At 25.7% G+C, this 24,538-nt stretch overlaps 1 protein-coding gene across 1 annotated transcript in view; it reads right to left on the reverse strand.

Annotated features, from left to right (window-relative positions):
- Nucleotides 1-13,223, reverse strand: part of LOC127291388 (putative mediator of RNA polymerase II transcription subunit 26) — a 59,158-nt gene extending 45,935 nt beyond the window's left edge. Inside the window, exon 1 of the mRNA XM_051320489.1 lies at nt 12,969-13,223. The gene's annotated coding sequence lies outside the window, so the exon portion shown is untranslated. The remainder of the gene's footprint in view (nt 1-12,968) is intronic.
- Nucleotides 13,224-24,538: the final 11,315 nt, after the last annotated feature.

The following is a 24,538-nucleotide window of genomic DNA, read 5'->3' on the forward strand; positions in this document are numbered from 1 at the left end:
CCCCTTACTCCTAGAAAGTACGAAAAAAACATTAGAAGACGGTACGCGGACATAAGCCCCTTCAAAAAAAGTTTTTTTCCGGAAAATGGCAAAAAAAATTCTAAAAAAATTTATAACTTTCGCCTTGACGAAATCTTGAACATAAAATAATTTTTTTTAGCTTCCACTTACTCCTATAAAGTACGAAAAAAATATAAGAAGACGGTACGCGGACATCAACCCCTTCAAAAAATGTTTTTTTCCGGAAAATTGCAAAAAAAATTCGAAAAAAATTCATAACTTTCGCCTTGACGAAAAATAAAATATGAATTATTTTTTTTTAGCTTCCCCTTACTCCAAGAAAGTACGAAAAAAACATTAGAAGACGGTACGCGGACATAAGCCCCTTCAAAAAAAGTTTTTTTCCCGAAAATTGCAAAAAAAATTCGAAAAAAATTTATAACTTTCGCCTTGACGAAATCTTGAACATAAAATAATTTTTTTTAGCTTCCCCTTACTCCTAGAAAGTACGAAAAAAACATTAGAAGACGGTACGCGGACATAAGCCCCTTCAAAAAAAGTTTTTTTCCGGAAAATGGCAAAAAAAATTCTAAAAAAATTCATAACTTTCGCCTTGACGAAATCTTGAACATAAAATAATTTTTTTTAGATTCCACTTACTCCTACAAAGTACGAAAAAAACATTAGAAGACGGTACGCGGACATCAACCACTTCAAAAAATGTTTTTTTCCGGAAAATTGCAAAAAAAATTCGAAAAAAATTCATAACTTTTGCCTTGACGAAATCTTAAACATAAAATAATTTTTTTTAGCTTCCACTTACTCCTACAAAGTACGAGAAAAACATTAGAAGACGTTACGCGGACATAAGCCCCTTCAAAAAAAGTTTTTTTCCGGAAAATGGCAAAAAAAATTCTAAAAAAATTTATAACTTTCGCCTTGACGAAATCTTGAACATAAAATAATTTTTTTTAGCTTCCCCTTACTCCTAGAAAGTACGAAAAATACATTAGAAGACGGTACGCGGACATAAGCCCCTTCAAAAAAAGTTTTTTTCCGGAAAATGGCAAAAAAAATTCATAACTTTCGCCTTGACGAAATCTTGAACATAAAATAATTTTTTTTAGCTTCCACTTACTCCTATAAAGTACGAAAAAAATAAAAGAAGACGGTACGCGGACATCAACCCCTTCAAAAAATGTTTTTTTCCGGAAAATTGCAAAAAAAATTCGAAAAAAATTCATAACTTTCGCCTTGACGAAATCATAAACATAAAATAATTTTTTTTAGCTTCCACTTACTCCTAGAAAGTACGAAAAAAACATTAGAAGACGGTACGCGGACATCAACCACTTTAAAAAAAATTTTTTTTCCGGAAAATTGCAAAAAAAATTCGAAAAAAATTTATAACTTTCGCCTTGACGAAATCTTGAACATAAAATAATTTTTTTTAGCTTCCCCTTACTCCTAGAAAGTACGAAAAAAACATTAGAAGACGGTACGCGGACATAAGCCCCTTCAAAAAAAGTTTTTTTCCGGAAAATGGCAAAAAAAATTCTAAAAAAATTCATAACTTTCGCCTTGACGAAATCTTGAACATAAAATAATTTTTTTAGCTTCCACTTACTCCTACAAAGTACGAAAAAAACATTAGAAGACGGTACGCGGACATCAACCACTTCAAAAAATGTTTTTTTCCGGAAAATTGCAAAAAAAATTCGAAAAAAATTCATAACTTTTGCCTTGACGAAATCTTAAACATAAAATAATTTTTTTTAGCTTCCACTTACTCCTACAAAGTACGAGAAAAACATTAGAAGACGTTACGCGGACATAAGCCCCTTCAAAAAAAGTTTTTTTCCGGAAAATGGCAAAAAAAATTCTAAAAAAATTTATAACTTTCGCCTTGACGAAATCTTGAACATAAAATAATTTTTTTTAGCTTCCCCTTACTCCTAGAAAGTACGAAAAATACATTAGAAGACGGTACGCGGACATAAGCCCCTTCAAAAAAAGTTTTTTTCCGGAAAATGGCAAAAAAAATTCATAACTTTCGCCTTGACGAAATCTTGAACATAAAATAATTTTTTTTAGCTTCCACTTACTCCTATAAAGTACGAAAAAAATAAAAGAAGACGGTACGCGGACATCAACCCCTTCAAAAAATGTTTTTTTCCGGAAAATTGCAAAAAAAATTCGAAAAAAATTCATAACTTTCGCCTTGACGAAAAATAAAATATGAATTATTTTTTTTTAGCTTCCCCTTACTCCTAGAAAGTACGAAAAAAACATTAGAAGACGGTACGCGGACATAAGCCCCTTCAAAAAAAGTTTTTTTCCGGAAAATGGCAAAAAAAATTCTAAAAAAATTTATAACTTTCGCCTTGACTAAAACTTAAATCTAGATTAAATATTACTTGTTCTTCTATTTTTATTGTTTTTATTATGAATATTAATAATTTAATTTTTATTTTTATTTTTTTTATCAATCATATATTTCCATTCAGTGTTTGATGACGTGGTTTGAATGTGATTGAATTTCATTCTTTTGTTTTTAAATTATAACCTAAGGATTTTCGTAATTTGCGTAAGAATTGTCAAACTGTTTTATATGTTTCATTCATTTGTTTATATGTTAGTACCAACATAAATTTTTTCAAAAATTAACTTGAAGTTGATAACTGGGTGCCAGTTTCAGTTTCATGATAGTCCAAATAAAAAAAGACAATAATTTTGATGTGTATGCTAATTCGAATTCAATGGTTCTCTTTAAAGAATCGTGGTATAGAAAGTGAATATATAGTCATATATATATATTGAAGCAGAGGTTCAACTACATAGCAACGAAATCCTATTCTTCGATAAAGAAGCAATCGATCCTATTTGATCTCATTTGATCTCATTTCTATTCAATTGCTTACTTTGAAGTCCAACTCAATATCATGAAAACTTTATTCACTTATTCCCTTGTGTTGAAAAGTCACGTCTAAGAATCAAAAGTGGGAATTGCAAATGAAGGCAAATCAAATACACTTCCTTAATTGCCTTTATATATAAAATTTTTAATTTCATCAAAATTGTTATATTTTTTTTTTATTTTTATCTGTTTAATATTAAAATAAAATAGAAGCATACAAGATAATTTTTTAAAAACAAAATTTCTCACTAATGACTCTGGCAGTAATTAATAAATTCTATTAAAAAAGACAACAACAAATAATTGCGGATTCAAAATTATCTTCAAGATTATAATTAGAAATTGAAATATACACAGAAAATTAAATAGCATTAAAATAAGCTGCAACGCTTATTATTTTAATCCAATTTTGCTTATTTTAATCCATTTTGCGGTATTAAGCTGCATTGCAGCTTATTTTAATATACCTTATAATTTTCTGTGTACAGGGTGTTCCAAAAGTATGGAAACTTGCGAATATCTCGACAAATTACGCATTTTCGTGATACTTCTTTTTTCATTTTTGGGTCCCGCCACATTATAAAAAGAAAGTACTAAAATAGTACCGATTTTAGGTATCAAAATAGAACCAAATGACAATTTAGTACCTAAAATCGATATTAAATTAATACCTTTCGTTTTACAGTGCACGGAGAAAAATGGGATTGTTGTGATATATTGAAAGATAAATGAGGGAAAATAATCCCCTATATTTAAGCATATAAGTTGTGTATATAATATATGTATACAGTGAAAAAAACTGTAGAGGAGTATATCGCAAGACACGAAAGTTGAAAGACTCGATATTACACCTGCAAAGAATAAAACTATAGAACACCTCGTTATATATCCTTCCTCGAAACACTTTGTGCTTCTACTGCAGAAGCCCTTTGCGATTTCACGCTATGTCTTCCCAGACGTTGAACTTTTTACATTCCCCTTTGTATATCTAAATGTTTGACTCATTATACTCCCCAGCAGGATATTAATTTTCATTCCAAGCTTCTAATCAAAATTGTCAATTTAGAAAAAGTTCATTTTTTTTATCACAAAAATAATTTTTTATAGTCATTTTGTTAAAATTTGTTTTTTTTTCTATATATAATGAAGGTAAGAAATAAATTCCGAAAATATTTTTTAAAAAAATTGTAGAAAATAGTGGGGGGTTAAATTTTTGTATTTTTTAAGTAGCATGCTGTCATTTTCAAAATCCATATAAAATTATGATAAAACTTTATTAAAATTTTTATAAAATTTAAAAATAATTTTTCATAAACCTATAATTATTATAATTATTTTAAAAAAATCTAATAAAATATTGTCTATAATTACCCGTGCAGAAATTCGCCAACCTGGCCCTGTCCTGGTTGAAACAGAGAACCCAAGCGGGGCCAAACAAGGCCCTGGTCGGGGCCAGGTTTTAATAGATTTTAATCGCGCTGAAATAGGGCTTCTTCGGTGACACCGATCGGGTTCCCTCTGTTTCATGCGAATTTGGAGCTTCCTGACCTGGGCCCTTTCAAAATTTCTGCATGGGTATATTTACTGGTAAAATACAAAGTTTAAATAAAATTGATGCACCCTTGAGAATGCATTAAATATATCTTCACTTATTGAGGAATCCTTAAATATAATTATAAAATTTTGTATAATAAGAGACGTTTATCGGTTTTCTTCATTTTCTTTGAAAATGAGTGATCAAGACGATCTATCTCTCTTTCTCTCCAATTATGTACAAGATGGAATCGTTTGGTGCGCTCTCGCTACCAACGCAACCCTCTCTCGTTCATTTCCTTTTTCGTTATTCGTAGCACTTCCGACTTCATTTTGCTCTCATTTTGTTGTGTTCAAGTGCCGGCCTCTCGTCGTGTATTCCTTCTGCGTGCTACAAACGGCCTTTGAATAGCGTCTAGTTTTTGCGCCACGCAACTAGTTTTATATATACTGGCTTTTCATTCCCTTGCACACAAGGATTCGCCCCATCGTACCACAAATCGATTGGGCCCCTACCCATTAAATTTATACCCATATATATATATATATATATATATATATATATATATATTTTTATATTTATATTTATTTTCACTTTCAAACTTAACGGGCGTCATTTGTTATATCAATCATTTTTCAATTTAATTTCATTAATCACTCCGACACAAGAGTATATTTTTATTTACCCCCTAAACAATATTCTTCTTTTCGTATCATAATCAAAATTTCTTTATATATCATTACCTATACGTACTTTCGAAAATTTATTTTCATTTTATTCAAAAATCTAACTCTAATTTTTAGCTATTTTTCACTAAAACATTAGTAAAAAAAAAAATATTACTAAATCAAATATTTTTACAAGTTAATAGTAATAATAATTATATTTTTTATTATTATTAATTAATAATTAAATATTAATATACCTAATTAATTTAATAATAGTAATTGTTACTAATTAATTTCAATAGTTTTACGGAAAATTAATCAAAAAGAATAATAATCATTGAAAACATCGTTAAATTATTGTTATTATATTTATTATTATATAAAGGTGACATGTATTGCAGATAAAATCTTCTCGGAACTACAAACGATTGAAGGTATTGACACTAGAAGCTACAACTAATGAAATTACTGGCGATGAAGTTACCACTAATGAAGTGAATTATAACTACAGTAGCCCTCTGATTTATCGCACTTTCACCTATTGCGAATCTATAAAATGATTTTTTTTCTAAAAATACCCCCCTCCTTTTTTTTGACACGATTTAAATTTTCCCTTCAAATTTTAAAATTATTTTAATCATTTTTAAATCATTTTTCCATATACACGGAGAAAAATGGGATTGTTCTGTAGATTTGTTGATATTACAATTCGGATTGTTGTCAATACAAATGTATGTTGTTTTAACAACAATACGAATTTTTTGTTGTCAGATTTGTTCAGTTTGCAATTCCGTACAGTTGCAGAAGCAAACACTCTATCGATTGCTGATAGAACAATCCGGATTTGTTCAGTTGACAGGTTTATTGTTCCATGTCACGTGATCATCTTGTATTCTCGCAAATTGGCGTGCAGATCGTCGCGTCGTTTGCTTTTGGCAAATGTGACACTTTTGCTTTTATTATTAGTTTTTTTTTAAATGACAAAGTGCTCTCTAAATCTGAATTAGTAAAAATGTTTACTAATTTGAATTAGTGACTCACTTTTTGCTTCTAAATTAGTAAAATTTTACTAATTATTAGTAACTTTTACTAACAATTAGTAAAATTTAACTAATTCTAAAGCAAAAAGTGAGTCACTAATTTCAATTAGTAAACATTTTTACTAATTCAGATTTAGAGAGTGCTGTTAAATAATGAATCCGGTTAAAGTGAGAAATCTATTGCAAGTGTGGTGATTGAATGAAGAGAAAACATCGTTTATCGGTAAGTTATACACGGTTACTATTGAACATAACCTCACATTAAAAAATACAAAATGTATATTAAATATTATTAACAAGAAATTTCAACTCAAAATAATTTTTTGGTTTCAGGTCAAAGAATTTGATTCAGAAGCTGCATGTTCCACAGATTTTAATGCAAATGAAACTGGTGATATGACCTACGGAAATTTTCTATAGATTATTTTAGAAGCCGAAGAAACTGAACAAATTGTATTAGACGGATCAAAGCTTTGTTAATACAACAAATTGTATTGCCGATTTAACAATTTAGTTTTGTTATTTCAACTGTTCCATAACAATTTTCTTTGTTCATCAAAAATAATTCTGTTTGTTCACCGAACAATCTGGATAGTTTTAATAACAATCCCATTCCCAAGAAGCACGTAATATAACCTCAATATCAAGGTAATATTACATGTAAGATTCGTAATATAACGTTGTAATATTACAGTAATCTTACAGTGATCTTAAAATGTCCGCCTCAAGGTAATATTACCGGTAATGTTACTGTAATATTACGCGCTAATATTAAGGTAATATTACAGTAATATTGCAGTAATATTATACCGTAATATTAAGGTAATATTACAAGAGAATATTACAGTAATATTATGGGAACATTTCTTTACGAAAAAAATCTACCCATCCAGGGAATCGAACCCCGAACTCAAAGCACACGAGTCCAGAGTTTTACCAACAAGCCAAATTGACTTATAATATATTTACGTTTTTTATGCTTTATGAATAACTCAAATCAGTCTGTAATATTACTATAATATTACTGTAATATTACTATAAAATTACTGTAATATTACCGTTAATATTACAGTAATATTCCCGGTAATATTACCTTGAGGCGGACATTTTAAGATCACTGTAAGATTACTGTAATATTACAGCGTTATATTACGAATCTCACGTGTAATATTACCTTGATATTGAGGATATATTACGTGCTTCTTGGGTTTTAATAATTTTTTTTGTCCCAAAAACAAATAGAATAACTATTCTTTTTTCTCCGTGTATGTAAAATAAAATAATATTACAAAAAATTAAATATAACAATAATATGAAAAACTATTTAAAAAAATAATTCTAAGTTTACATATATGTGACGCGATCTGAAGAAAGCGACCTTAGAAGTTAAAACTTAGAGGTTATGTTTGTAAATTTTGAAATAAAAATACAAAAAAAGGATCAACTGTCAATATAAAATCATTTATGTTTAAGTCTTCATTACAACTAAAATATGTCATAAACACTGATTTTAATTTGCAATAATTAAAAAGAAAATTTCCATCAAGAAAAAACTTTAAAAAAAAACATAACCTTAAAGTGATTTGCTTCTAAGGTCCCTTTTCTTCAGATCGCTTTACATACCTATATAAAAAATATTTCTTCCACTGCAAATTTTTTAAAAATAAGACATCTTTTTTATTAAATATAATAGTATTAATTATAATTTAATTATTTCTTATAAGTACCTAATTATTTAATTTATTTATATTTTTTCTACAAATATAACCTTTTTCCATTAACATTCATTTGTTTTTTTTTTTTAATAAAAACATACTAAAAATCGATGCGTCAAGCTTAGAAATTGTAAATAGTAATTTAAAAACTAAAAGTACCACTTTCGCAGATAGGGGAAAAAATTCTTCAGTCATCAGAGATTTGAGAAAAAATGATCAAATTTCATATATAGCATAATTTTTAATTTCTTAGTACAATAGATTAAAAAATGTTCCAAAAACACACTTTCTTCGTTGACGTTAAATTTCAAAAAATCATAACTTCCTTCATTTTCATCAAATAAAAAAATTAAAAAAGTACGTATTTCCTTATTTTTCATATAGATTTCGAAAAAAAATGTTTCGGACAAAAAAAATTTTCAATAAAAATTTCCCATAGAATGCCCCATATATATATATATATGTATATGGCATAAAACCCTTGATATGAATTATGCTTAACACTTTGTCTCAGAAGTCTTCCTATATATGCGCGCGGAAGATTGATAATCTACCGCAACAATGAAGATTCTCAGCCCATCTACTCTCGTTCTTTCATATTTCCACTTTTTGCTATATATATATATACATAAACGAGCATCATTCCCCTTTCCATTCACGAGAATTCTAAATGATCGTGAATCTTACCATAGAAAATATGCTTTGGATCCAGCATCATTACATCTCGTGCGTATATATACATATATGTGTATGTGTTATATGCTCTTCATATATATGCCCTGTATATGCTTTCAAAATAACTGTATATATTGATTGCTATTTTCTCCTATAGTACATTATATAGCAATTGAACGTTCGATATTCTGACGTTCATTTTTTTCAATTTTTGTTGTTTTTTTTTTTTTTAGAAACGCGAATAAAAGCTATAATCTTATATTCCACCTATTTCTATATATACTGGATTAAAGGAATGAGATCGTAAACAGCGCGCACGCGAGAAATTCCTTGTTGACGATGATAAAAATTATTTTCATTTATAATCGGATTACCTAATCCTATATATCCTCGAGAAAAATATTTTTTTTAATTATACATATTATTTGAAAAAACTGATTTCTTTTTTTAAAAAAATATCTATACCGTCAACCGGGGTAATTATAAAATGTTCAAAATTGCAGTAAAAATGACATATTAGAACCTGCCACTAGGTCTCGAAAATAAAAAAAAATATATTTAAAATGATTTCAAGTAATTGTTTCTTGATTTTTGAATTAAAACTGCAGGCCCTGAAATGTAATTTAGAAGTATGTATAATTATTTCATCTCTTCGCGAAGCAAAAGGATTAATACATATCCTATGTAGTAAATTTTTGTTCTATAGAAATAACTGGTTCGGTTAGTTTGTCTCCTCGTAGATCGTCATCAGAAATGAATAAATTTTTGTTATCTGTGGATATGTTACGATTATAATGTAATGGTGTATTACACTGCATTAACTTGATTGTTGGTTATTTATATATGCGAGTTTTTAAAAAATAACATAAAAACTAATTTATATATATATATATATATATATATATATATATGTGTGTGTGAAATAGGCGCTAATAAAATTGCGATTCCTATTACATGGCTATGAATACAAATAGTGAAATTAGTCTTCCACTATTGTGCGAGAGATGTTTTCCCTTCGCGATTCAGGATTTCATGTGAAACGAGCAAAAATATATAAAAGGTGAATGTCTCTTAATGTTATCTCAAGAGGCAAATAAATAAAAGTAGGTACTCATATTCCAGTAATGAACGGTATGCTTTTACTTTGCAGTATAAGAAATTACATTGTAATTATTTAGCATACTCTCTCTCTCTCTGTCTTTCTTTATTTTTCTTTCCACCCGTAAACAAAATACTTGAATAACTTATGTATTTAACAATAAATTTCTAAATTTTTAAATTTTGTAAACGAAATTTTAGTTTAAGTATGAAATTATTTAATTATTTAACAATTTTGATATATTCAATCGTAACTAATTTATTTCAAGTAAATTGGATCAGAATTTCTCAAACGGATAATATACAATTTTCAAAAAGTAGTTATGTTTCAATGTTACATATTGTTTTTTTTTTTACTTCTACTGTAATATCGAAATAAGTTCCAGAAAATATTAAACTAAACAATTTTTTTTTAAGTTATATAAACTATTAAAATTTTTAGCTGACAAATAAAAAAAAATTCTTTTAAAATCCAGTTGATCCAAATGCAAAAAAAATATAATTTCGTTTAATAATTTAAATTTAAGTAGGTCAAAATTGAGGGTGGTACCTCCCGTTAAAATAAAAAAAATTTTAAAACCATAATTATTTTTAAGTACTTCTTTTCAAAATGAGAAAACCCTATTTTTTGTTTTTAAATTTGTCAACTGAATCTTGAGATTTTTTTTTTATTTATTTAAGACAGCTAAAAATTTCAATTGTTTATAACTATATTTTTCTACGAAAGGGCTTGTCCCGTTTATAAAATTAATAAATTTTAACAAACAATTTGGTTTTGTTCTAATATTTTCAGAAAGTTATTTTGATAACAATAGGAATAAAAACAAACTATTTCAAATTGAAAATTAAATTTGTTAATTTTAAATGATCCGTTTGTGAAATTTTTGACCCAAATTAAATATATTATAATTTTTCTGATTTTGATTTCATTTTAAATTGTAATTATAATAAAACATAATTCTCATTATAAAATTATAATTAAAACGTCTAAAATAAAAATCAAGCACTTATCATCATTCATTCATTGAACAACAGAGTAACTGTATATATAGGTATATATAGTCAAGAATTTGATTCCCCATACTAATAATTGAGCAGGTACAATGAATGACTGAAAACTTTCATTTAGAATCGTAAAAGCCACGTTTGAATATATGTAAAATAGTCACCAAAGCTAATAATATAATAAAACGGAAAAGACATTTGTTACGTGCCTTTTCTTTATTTTTTTCTTATGTAAAAGCAGACAAGTTTTTAAGCCTTTTTTTTATAGCATAAGTTAAATTTTATGTTGAAGAAAACGGATCAGGAATTTTAACACCAAATAGGATTGGATTCCTCTTTTTAAAAATACATATACACAAAATAATGAAAAAAATATTTTTATTTTCTGCGATATTATGCATAATTTTTAAAATAATGTAAATAATTGATTTAAAAAAATTTTTTAATTCAATATTTAATTACTGTTGACTTTAATCGTTAGTAACAATTTTAATTGTAATGAAAGTTTCCGATTTAACAAAATAACTCAATTAAGAAAAAAAGTTTATTTGATTCAAATAATTGGTTATTATTATCAAATAAATATTTTCTTGAACCAAATATTTTTTATTTGAGTCAATTAAATTTTATTTGTCTCAATTATAGAAATTATTGATTTAAATACAGTTCATTTGATTCAGATAAAAATTTTTTTGATACAAATAAATATTTATTTGATATAATAGTCAAGTAACCAATTATTTGAATCAAATAAATTTTTTTTTTCAGTGTGAATAACGGTTAATTTTTTTTTAACCTAGCAATTGCCATTTTCCAAGTTAAAGAAAAAACAATATTAATGTGAGTTTTTCTCAAAATTCAAGTAAATTAAAATTTTTACTAATTCAAATTTAGAGAGTACAGAAATTATTAGTTCAAATACAATTTATTTAATTCAAATAAAAAAATTATATTTGGTTAAAGGAAATATTTATTTGATTAAATTATTATAAAATCGACTAATTAAAGTATAATTTTTAATATAAGTTAAATATTATATTGTTGTTATTAACATTAATTATACATTATTGAAAAATGTAACAAGTGAATAATAATTGCATATATATGTAATTATATGCATTATAATGTAATACATATTGCAATTAGCAGTATTATCATTATTATTACATTTCACAGCGTCACTAGTCGCTGATTTCAAGTTTTGAAAAGCCCTTAATCAAGGTACATCATGCAAGACTCATAAATCATATTGAAGATACACTCACGAGAAATATACGTATATATATATCTAATATATATAACATATAAACGGAAAAAAGATTTTTCAAACGATTTAGAAGAAATATTGAGAGAATAAAGAAACTTATTCTTTCTTTGAAGAATTCAAAGATATATATATATATATAGGGAAGAAAACGAAGGGGATCAAAATCAGAAAAATTAATGATCCATGAATTTCAAAATGGATATTTATTCGCAAATAGATTTACATATAACTCTTTTGAAAAGTTTTCTCTATATATATCTGTGAAATGTCAATAATATATGTCTCTATGCGTATATTAGATTACAATTTTATTTATTTTTTAAATCTCAATTTCCAATTTCTTGCCGTTCAAAAAAAAAAATAAATAAGTAAAAAATAAAAACCGAAAATCATTGACTGGAAAATTTTCCTTTTAACGAATTTTTTTTCAATCAAAATTTTTTTTTATCCATTTAAATGTTCAATTTTTAAACATATATTTTTTATTTAATTAAAATAAAGCATTTATTTATAGATCTTTTATTCGATAATTGGAAATTTTTATTGTGCCCTTTGGTCATATAAATGGAAAAGTTATTTATTTTTTTAAATGTCAGAATTTTATATATTTTGCCTCTAAATTTGAAACGCATATAGTGAAATTTAGAGGCGCAAAATATACAAAATTCTGACATTTTTAAATAACTTTTCCATTTATATGACCAAAGGGCAGAATAAAAATTTTCAATTATTATAAAGTATTTAAATTTACGTATTGTGTTTAATTAAATAAAATTAATATCGTTATAATTTTAAAGTCTGAAATTATTTATCTCAGCAATGAACAAAAATTTTCCATTATCGTAAAATAAACACAGATATAATTTTATTATAAAATATATAGTGATTAACTATATCTCTAATTTACAGCATCCCTAATTACTTTCATTTGCAAAAGAACGTAATAGTTAATGCAATATATTCTTTCATATCACACCTATCGATAATATAATTCCAGTAAAACATATATATATATATATATATAGTATATTTGCAGCAAATTTTCTTACCTGTTTCTTTGCATTTCGTGCATGCTGCACATGCAAAACTGGTGGTTAGCACATTCCTCTAAGCTGATAAATCCCATCTTAACACACAAAGTTCAAATGCAAAAAAGAAAGAGAACCAGAAATTTCTACAGCCAATAATAAATTAATAAATATTGAACTTTACACGAAACAGTACATTTTCACAATTTTTCAATTAGACACTATAGAATTCGAATTGCGGTGCACTTTTACACTCATTCTCAATTTCAGCATCACTATTAATTTTCCAAATATTTTTGTATCAAATTTTAATTAATTTAATGTGTATCAATTTTTATTTATTTTCTTAATTAAAAGTAAATAAATTTTTTTTTTAAATTAAATTTACAATTTGGAAATCTATTAAACACTGAGTATAAATCCAAAAAAAAGTTGATTTAATTTATTTTTTTATTGAGACTATATATGAATTCCATTCGTTTTACACCCGGCGCCAGTCTTTCTTGAACTCTCTTTCCTCTCTTTTCATAAGGAATGTTATAAGTCCGCTTTCATTCACTATATTATTTTGAAGTGAGCGCGATTAATCGGAAATTGAATTTTGGTTTCTATGAGAGAGAAACTATTAGCAGTGAGGCACTTCCTAAAGTCGAGCAAAGTGTATATATATATATATATGTCCCGAGGTAAATTAAATTGATACCGACGTCGAAACGTCTAATTGTCTTTTCTTTTCATCAAGACTCGCGCCCGCGAACAGACGCCGCACTGCTGTAAAGAAGAGAAGAATGAAGGTGGCACATAAGTGAGAGAACGCCAGGTGGGAGTGGATGGGCCCATAAAGGCCCCCTTTTCCCCCACCAGCACCGTCGATGTAAGGCCCGCGAGAAAAGGATCAGGCCCTGAGAAGATAAAAAGGAGTCTCATTTACGACAAGACATTTATTTTGAACCCTTGGAATTTCTACATTACCGATACTCCATCGATAACAATATCAATTTCTTTTATCATTCATCATTGTCTTTTGAGTCAAAAAATTGGATATAATTAAATTATTTATTTATTATTAGTATATAAGTATTAGTTTTTTTTTTTTTTTTTTGATTTCAGAATTAGTAAAGTAATCTTCACGCAGAGAAATGTTTTATTTGAATTAAATAAAATATATTTGACTTAAATAAAAATGGATATTTGTCTCAGAGCCTACTAAAGTTTTCTTTGTCTCAAATAAATTTTTATATTTAAATTTGAGACAAAATAAATTTTTATTTGCTACAAATATATTTTATATTTAGGACAAATAAATAAAAAGTTTTGAATGTAATATATTTAATTGCAAAATTGCCTGGTATTCAGGTATAACCTCGTTTTCACTACGTAGTCCGACATCTTTAAAGTTATATCGTATACAGTATTCTGCGCATGCTTGCGTTGAACTCGAATAAAATTTTATTTGAATTAAATATATTATTTATTTGCCACAAATGTACCTTTTTAAAAAGTACTAATAAAATTCTTTATTTGTAAGAAACATAAACGACAATTTCAAACAAACATTTATTTATTTAATTTAAATAAAATATTTATTTGAAATAAATAAAAATGATTTAAATATACATTTTTATTTAAAACTAATAAATTTTTTCTCTGGGTGTTTACTTTATTATTATTTAATAACTGTAATAATGCTTTTTATGTATTTTCAATTTAACAATATTCTGTTTGTGCTAGAGAAGAAAAACACAAAAGTGTAGAGGAAAAAACCAATTTTTTAACAATGGTAATATGTGATGAGTTATTAAAAAATACAGACCAAACATTTACGTAGGTACTATCTTTTAATGGAAATTTCAGAGAGAAATTTTTTTTTACTAAATAATAAAACGAATTTTGCAAAAATAGAGAACAAAAGACATTATAAATTTGTAAATGTCGAAAAAATATAGTGAATCAGATTTAGTGTAAAAAATATTTATAAAAATTATTAATTTTCTCTGATAAACAGAAAAAAATTTTAGCTTTTAGTTATAATTAATTTACACTACCATTCATTAAAATTAATGTTAAAATAATTAAATATAAGCCATAAAAGTTAAATATGAAATCATTATTTCAACAATTGTTCAAACGTAAAATTGTTGTTAACTTTTTATACAAAAATGTGGATATTTTTTCCAAATTTGCAACTTAACTAAAAAAAGTTAACAAATTCATATTGAAATCTCCTAATTATATATATATATTTTTTTATAATCTATATTTATTAAAAAATGTTATGAATTAGAAATAAAAAAAAAATTAAATTAAAATTTAAAAAAATTTTAATCCTTTTAATTAAAAAATAAATCCTAACATGATTATATCTGATACTATTATTCTTTGTTTCTTCTTGTTTATAATACGACAAATCCTGTTATTATTTTTTAATTATAATTATTAAAAATGAAAAAAAAAATAAAAAAAACATCTACAGTTATTATTATTTAATATATCACTATTGTAGATAAAATTATTAATTATAATTAGATTTTCTAAGAGAAACTTTCAATCTGGATTCGCATCAAGGTATAATATAAGTGTATATAAAATAAGAAAATAAGTTTGTACTCACTCTTCGCTGTATGGATGACAAGCCCCTGCTTCTGTAATAGACAGGTGGTATATAGACAAGTAACAGGTGTTAGACTAATTTTAAACTTCAAAGCAGCTTGGCTTACTTGGAAAATATAAGCGTAATTTAAAAGCGCAATATTTTAAGTTTTACTTATCCCTCATCGTGTACATGTGTATTTCTTATAATTCTGATTATTCTAAACAATGAAAATTAAAACCCGAATTCCCAAGAAGCACGTAATATATCCTCAATATCAAGGTAATATTACACGTGAGATTCGTAATATAACGCTGTAATATTACAGTAATCTTACAGTGATCTTAAAATGTCCGCCTCAAGGTAATATTACCGGGAATATTACTGTAATATTAACGGTAATATTACGGTAATATTACAGTGATATTACAGACTGATTTGAGTTATTCATAAAGCATAAAAAACGTAAATATATTATAAGTCAATTTGGCTTGTTGGTAAAACTCTGGACTCGTGTGCTTTGAGTTCGGGGTTCGATTCCCTGGATGGGTAGATTTTTTTCGTAAAGAAATATTCCCATAATATTACTGTAATATTCTCTTGTAATATTACCTTAATATTACGGTATAATATTACTGCAATATTACTGTAATATTACCTTAATATTAGCGCGTAATATTACGGTAACATTACCGGTAATATTACCTTGAGGCGGACATTTTAAGATCACTGTAAGATTACTGTAATATTACAACGTTATATTACGAATATTATATGTAATATTACCTTGATATTGAGGTTATATTACGTGCTTCTTGGGTTATGGGCTAGTCGAAAAATCAGATATAAATTAATTAAACTAAAGTGAAATTAAAAAAAAATTCAAAAAAAGGGGATAATGAAAGTACACCAAGAGAAATTTTTTGAATACTAATTAATTATACAATGCATGTTAATTATAAATAACTGAAAAATAAATATAATTATTTATTTGTTTCAAATTAGAATATTTTTTCGCACAAATAAATATTTATTTAGCTCTGATTTATTTTGTAAACTGTTAGGTGCCACTGAAAAAGCTAAAGTTTCTAGTGTACACGGAGAAAAATGGGATTGTTGTGCAAACAATTTTCGGATTGTTGTCAGTAAATTTGTTGATATTACAATTCAAAATGTTAATATTACAATTCGGATTGTTGTCAATACAAATGTATGTTGTCTTAACAACAATACAAATTTTTTGGTGTCATTTTTGTTCAGTTTGCAATTCCGTACAGTTGCAGAAGCAAACTCATTGTCGATTGCTGATGGAACAATCCAGATTTGTTCAGCTGACAGGTTTATTATTGTTCCATGTCACGTGGTCATCTTAAATTCTCGCAAACTGGCGTGCAGATCGTCGCGTCATTTGCTTCTTGCGCACATGTGCCACTTTTGCTTTTATTATTAGTTTTTTTTTAAATGACAAAGTGCTGTTAAATAATGAATCCGGTTAAAGTGCACCGAAAAAAAATCCTCTTGTTTCAAAAGGATTCCTCTTATTTCAATGCATATTTTCCTTTAGTATATGCTGCAAAAGGATGTCCTCTAGGTTCAAGAGGATTATCCTCTATGTAAAATTATTCCTCTTAATTTAAGAGGATACTCTTATTTTAAGAGGAAAATATCATCTTAAAAAGAACTCTGAAATAATAAAAATGCAATCATCTAATTTGTATGTCATAGATATAATCTATAAAATTAAAAGGAATAAAATTTGTTATTCCATGATTTACATCTATTTGAGTATAAATAAATTGAAGTTGATTTTAATTTTTTTGAATAAATCAACTAAATCTATTTTTAATAATATTTTTATGCGCAAAACATATAATTCATTAAATTTGAAAATTTATTTTAAATAAATTTTCAAATAAATTTAAAATAAATAAAAATCGTAATAAAATAAATTTTTAAATAGCATAATCTTAAAATTATTTAAATTTTCTTAAAAATTACTTTTAAAAATTTCTTTTACCTTCAAAAATAGGCACATATTGTGTAAGTTGCAACTCTATCAAAATATTTAAAAGATTATTATCCATTTTGGTTTATTCCCATTTTTTCACAGAGAAACTAAAACTTTTTCACGCATGATATGCGATTTATTACGCCTCTTAGAATTTAGAGGAATATTCTTAAACATATAGAAGATTATTCTAAATTCTAAGAGTATTATTTTTATTCTAAAAAGATTATTCTGTATATAAGAGGAATGCTCTAGAATAGTCCTTTTGTTTCGATCCTCTTGAAATTAGAGGAAAATATTCTCATTTAAAGAGTAATACTCTTGTTTTAAGAATAAAATTCAAGAGGATTCTGTAAGAGGAATTTTCCTCTGAATACAAGAATATTTTTTTTCGGTATGAGAAATCTATTGCAAGTGTGGTGAATGGATGAAGAGACAATTTCATCGTTTATCGGTAGGTATACACGATTACTATTGAACATAACCTGACCTTAAAAAATACAAAATGTATATTAAATATTATTTAACAACAAATTTTAACTCAAAATAATTTTTTGGTTTCAGTTCAAAGAATTTGATTCAGAAGCTGCATGTTCCATAGATTTTAATGCAAATGATACTGATGATATGACCTACGGAAATTATTTTAGAAGTCGAAGAAACTGAACAGATTGTATTAGACGGATCAAAACTTTGTTAATAAAACAAATTGTATTGCCGATTTAACAATTTAGATTTGTTATTTCAACTGTTCCATAACAATTTTCTTTGTTCATCAAACAATTCTGTTTGTTTACGGAACAATCCGTATAGTTTTAATAACAATCCCATTTTAACAATTTTTTTTGTCCCAACAACAAATAGAACTGCTGGTTCTATATTGACAATCCGGAATTGTTGTGTGGACTTTTAATTTTTAGTAACCACAACAATTCTTTTTTTTTCGTGATACTTTCAAAAAAGAATAATAAACAAAAAATGTTTAAATACAACCCAGTAGAAAAGGATTTTTTGAGATAGCAGTTCGGACAATTGAGCAAACGGCTTGCTCAATTGTCCGAACTGCTATCTCAAAAAATCCTTTTTTACTGGGAAGACAAGGGACATTAGAGGCAAAAAATTTAAGGTTATGTTAAGTTATAGTTTTACATTGATTTATCTTTAATTATGAAAAATAAAAATCAGTTTTCAATGAATATTTTGAATGTGACGAAGATCAGTGGTTTGTATTAAGAATTGATACACTTTGTATATTTTCAATATCACAAACATAACCTATAAAATTTGTTGTCTCTAAGATCCCTTTTCTCGTGTTACATATATAGTAATGAAAATAAAATCAATATGACAAAAAACAATAAAAATTAAATTTAACCCGTTTTTTATTGTCAATTACGTTGTTGAGCGTAATTAATAATTATTAATGGTCCATATTATTGGGTCAATAATGCCAATATTCCGACCTATATTAAAAAGTTCTGTAGTAAATTTTTCTCCTCTGGGGTTTGCAAAAAAAAAGAACAGGTGTTTAAACTGGTTGAATGAATAGACCTTTGAAACCTCAAATCGTCCTTGGAAATATTTTAGGGTTATTAAATCTCGTTCAGCGACCCTTAAGTTTTGACTGGAAAGGTGTGATTACATATATACTCTATATATATATATATATATATTTCTTAATAACCCGAGGCACTTTAGAAAGCCTTTTATTTTTCATATATACACGCATTTTACTTTTGAACTGCATTTATATTTTGGTTTTAAAAAAAAAGAAAAGAAATTTGAGTGATTCGTTATATTAGTTATTGGAGTGTGCGATTATTAAGTCGAGATAAATCTTTCTGACGATATACTATTTCATTTTTGAGAACTGCCTCACCTGATAGTTATTTCGCATTTGATTCACGTTCTTCGTCTGCATTCTCTCTCTCTCTCTCTCATTCACTGTAACAAGCAAAGAAACACAATTTAAGGATCGTGTAATTCCAAGGCTCGTCGCGCTCGAAAACAATGGCCAACAACCAGATCGCTCCACGCACCTTTTATCTTATACCAACTATTTTAATTTTAATTACAACATAATTATATTCATTTAGAGCTCTTATTGTTAGTTACACCAAAAACTATATGTATAAACAGTTATAATGATTCTTCGTGTATTTCAATTATATTTCAAATTATAATTTTGTGTTTTTTATATTTCGAAAAAGCAGTCAATTAGTAGCCAAATTCATTAAATTAATAGAATTTAAAAAAAAAATTATTAATTTTATAAACTGAAATTGAAATAATTGACTTTATAAAAATATTTTATGATTTATGGACTTTTATATAATATGCGCTAAAAAAAAAAACGTCGGTGAAGTTCATAAAAACGTTTATGATCAACGATTGAAGACCGAATCCATGTGAAATCATGCAGGCAGTCCGATGATATATTGCGAATTATTAATTTCAGAATGAAGTATGTTATTCTACTTGAAAAATAAAGAAATACGTGTTTTTTATATTTTGATTCGATTTTGTGTGTAGTTTTTACGACTTTTTAAAGATTTTTTCAAGAAAATTAATTTTTTTACATTTTTCGCTTAAAAAAAGCATAACTTTCGTAATTTTTAACCTTTTTTGTTGTTCCTGGACTTATTTTTTTCTTTTTTTTTACTCTTTTAAAAAAAATTGCTCCGAATGAAAAATATTAAAAAACAAGGATAAAAATGGAATTTTTCGAAAAAACAAAAAAAAATTTTTTCTCAAAAATGTCACCTTTTTTTCGCCCCAAATTTTCAGGATTTATTAGTACACATATGTACTACATACCATAAAAATTTCACTTGGTATTTTTTTGTTTCTTAGGAGAAAAAAAATATTTTCATTTTTTTGATTAAAAACTCTAAAAATCATCAAATTTAAAAGGTTTCTAACTGCTCCTTGATTCATTTTTTTACTTTTCAACATTATTTTCGAAAATTGCGCACAAAATAAAGAATGTTAATAATTTGCAAGAAAAATAACTTTGTTTTAGAAAAAATAGAAAAAAAAAAATTTCAAAAAATTTTCAAAATTTTTTTTTAGATTTTTTATGTATTGATCAATTCTAAAAGCAATATTTAGAAACAAAACAATTTCAACAATCCAATCAATCGAATTATTTTCGAAACAAATAGGTTTCAAAAATATTTTTTTTATACGTACATTTTTTGTTTGTTAAATCGTTTTAAAAGAAAATATAAAAAGTAGTTTTATAGAACCCGAAAAAATAACAAACAAAAAATGTACGTATAAAAAAAACATTTTTGAAACCTATTTGTTTCGTTTTTTTTTCTCTAAAAAAATTAGATATTTTTAAAAATTATTAACATTCTTTATTTTTTACGCAATTTTCGAAAATAATTCGATCGATTGATTGGATTGTTGAAATTGTTTTGTTTCTAAATATTGCTTTTAGAATTGATCAATACATAAAAAATCTGAAAAAAAATTTTGAAAAAAAAAATTTTTGAAATCTTTTTTTTCGTTTTTTTCTAAAACAAAGTTATTTTTCTTGCAAATTATTAACATTCTTTATTTTTTGCGCAATTTTCGAAAATAATGTTGAAAAGTAAAAAAAATGAATCAAGGAGCAGTTAGAAACCTTTTAAATTTGATGATTTTTAGATAATTTTTTAATGTATGTAGTACATATGTGTACTAATAAATCCTGAAAATTTGGGGCGAAAAAAAGGTGGCATTTTTAAGAAAAAATTTTTTTTTGTTTTTTCGAAAAATTTCATTTTTATCCTTGTTTTTTAATATTTTTCATTCGGAGCAATTTTTTTTAAAAGAGTAAAAAAAAAGAAAAAAATAAGCCCAGGAGCAACAAAAAAGGTTAAAAATTACGAAAGTTATGCTTTTTTTAAGCGAAAAATGCAAAAAAATTAATTTTTTTGAAAAAATCTTTCAAAAGTCGTAAAAACTACACACAAAATCGAATTAAAATATAAAAAACACGTATTTCTTTATTTTTCAAGTAGAATAACATACTTCATTCTGAAATTAATTCGCAATATATCATCGGACTGCCTGCATGATTTCACATGGATTCGGTCTGAAACAAAAAAAATCATTTTTCACGAAATAAATAATAATATTTTTGGCTTACAAATTTTTCTTATAAAAATTGTTAACTTAACTAACTTATATACTTCTTGTAGAAAGTTTCGTATAAAATTTTCTAATGTTTTAAATCTCATGTAAGAAAATTTCTAATGTAATCCAATAGCAATTGGATTTTTTGAAAATCAAAAATATTTTTGAATTTTTTTTTTTTAAAAGAGCCTTTTTATTTATTTTTTACATCTTAAAATGAAGCTTAAAATATAATAAACAAATTAAACAAAATGTCGTTTTTTCTTGTTTTCTAGATAGTAATCCACCAATTCAAAATATGTATACTTCTTATATAAGGCTCGTTGGATGCGGAATTACGTTAACTTTCAATTGGTAAGTTCAAAATTACGGTAACATTATTTGTTTGCAAAATATTTCATTTGTTATTAATTATTATTTAATTATTATTAATTAATTAATTAATTAATGTCTCGATAACAGAAAAAAACGATATTTTATTTTATTTATTTATTAAAAGTATACATTTTAAGTTTCTGTTTAAGCGGTAAAAAAAGAAATAAAAAGGGTCCTTAAAACAAAAAATTCAAAAATATTTTTAATTTAAAAAAGGGGTAAATTTTAAATGAAAAAAAAAAAATTTTTTCACTATTCGAAAAAGCAGGAAAAAATTTTCGAAAACATGCAGGTCAAATTTTTTTTCATCCGATTATACAATGGTTATGATAAACAAACAAAGATAAACTTCAAAAAAAAACATCACTTTCGCGTATTAGGAAAATAAAATCCATTTTTTATAATTTTTATTAAAAAATAAATCGATAATTTCGTCTTTGAGAAATTTCACTTTTTTAACGAAGTCCACAACGTTTATGATCAACAATTAGAAAACTAAATTTTTTATAAGAAGAAAAATTAAAAAATTTGGTATCTAAAAAAAATGTTTTTTATAATTTGTTGATCAATAAACAGTGTAAAAAAATATTTTTGAGACGAAAATTAATTACTGTTTTTATTTAATTTTTTATTTCAAAAATAAAATGTTTCTTTTTGGAGAGGAGAATACGTTAAAAAATGATAAAAGTATTTTCACAAACATTTCATTTAAAAGAATCTTGACATAGAAATCTACTCACGTCGTGTGATTTTTCCATATTTGTTATTTGCCGCGTATTGTTCAAGTAGTGTATATTGACATGCTACAATTTCAGAATTATATTATATATATATACAACATATAAGTATAACTGTTAGAATGTTTCCATATTTATTTTACACCTATTTGTGTTATCTCATTCGTTCCACATTAGTACACCCCCTCGTGTGATACTTCTCAGAGAATTATATTTTAACATATTTTAACAAAAAACAATCCAAGAGGAAAACTTTATTATATGTTTAGACCAGATATATATAAATTTTATAATAGAAAATAAACTCAAGTTATTATAGAAATTGTAATAGAATAAAATATGAACAAAACTTTAATTTTTTAATTATTTTTTCAAAAAACAGAATTTGAATAAATTATAACTTTTGTTCTAGACAAATTTTTAATTTTCGAATTTTTGTATTAAATATTTTTATGAATTAACTCAAAGTTTTATTAAATAGAATTTTTATTTTAAAGAAATTCTATTTTCCTATTTTTTTTTATTTAAAAAGAAAGGAAATAATTTTAATTTATTTATAAGAATTCTAATTTAATCAAATTTTAATTTAGCATAATATATTCAATTGACAGAGTCGAATTTTTAAATGCAAAAATTTTCGTTTTACCGAATCTTCATTTGTTTGGAATTTTTATATGAGTGAATTGTTATTGCTGAATAAACATAAGATTTACACTGCAAAAATAAGTATCTTATTTTAAGATGTTTTGGTAGCATTTAGATGTTTAAAATGACTTAATGTCTTAAAAACGCTACCAAAACATTTTGAAATAATAAGATAGGGTCAACCGGGGTAAATCCGAACGCTTTTAGTAAGTTTCAACAATAACATAAGTTTTTTCTTTAAAAAAAAAATACTTCCGGTATTCTGGTGCATGAAGTTGTTACTTTACTTCCATAGAACAATTTTATGGGGTAGCAAAATTTTTTGATAAATTACAATCGCAGGAAACTTAGCGTTCGTATTTACCTCGATACTTTGCAACTTTCCTAAAATACCGGGGTAAATACGAACGCCACTGTATTTCAGAAAAATCTTAGGGAAAATAAATTTAAAGTATTGCAATTGTTAAACTTATATAAAAACTCAAAAAAAATACGATAATAAACCTATTATGTAATAATGCATCATATATAAATACAAAAATCAAACAGGTTAAAAATTAAAATGCATTACACAATTAAAACCTTCAATAACTTTATCAAATCATAACGGATTTTTGCAAAACTTGCTACACAAAGTATTTTGGAGTGATTGAATGTAAATACAAAAATAAAAGTCAAATTTTTTAAATTCAAAATGGCGTACTTTCCTAAAACTTATTTTTAAAAATGATCAAATTTGCTAACCCTGAAACTCCCCGAGTAACAATTTTCGAGCGAATCCAATGAATTTTTTAATTCTCGTCCGCCATTTTGAATTTTGAAAAACTGACTTCAAATTGGTAATTAGCGACCCCAAAAACCGTAGAATACTAAATTTTATTAAGATCCTGAAAAACTTTTTTCAACAAACCATTTGGCAAAAAAATTGAAACACTCCTTCGAGAGAACAGAGATTAAGTTTCTGCTTATTAATTACTAACGAGGATACGTATAGAAAGAAAAACTTTTTTCTATGTACTTTTATAATGTTAAAATAATAGTGTAATGAAATAAAAACAATTTTGTGTGGCTCTGATGTAAAAAAAAATTATTGAAAATACCGTTCGGATTT

Source organism: Leptopilina boulardi, unplaced genomic scaffold (genome assembly GCF_019393585.1).
Source record: "Leptopilina boulardi isolate dan_hultmark-lab unplaced genomic scaffold, ZJU_Lbou_2.1 LbouV2_137, whole genome shotgun sequence".
Taxonomy (NCBI): Eukaryota; Metazoa; Arthropoda; class Insecta; order Hymenoptera; family Figitidae; genus Leptopilina; species Leptopilina boulardi.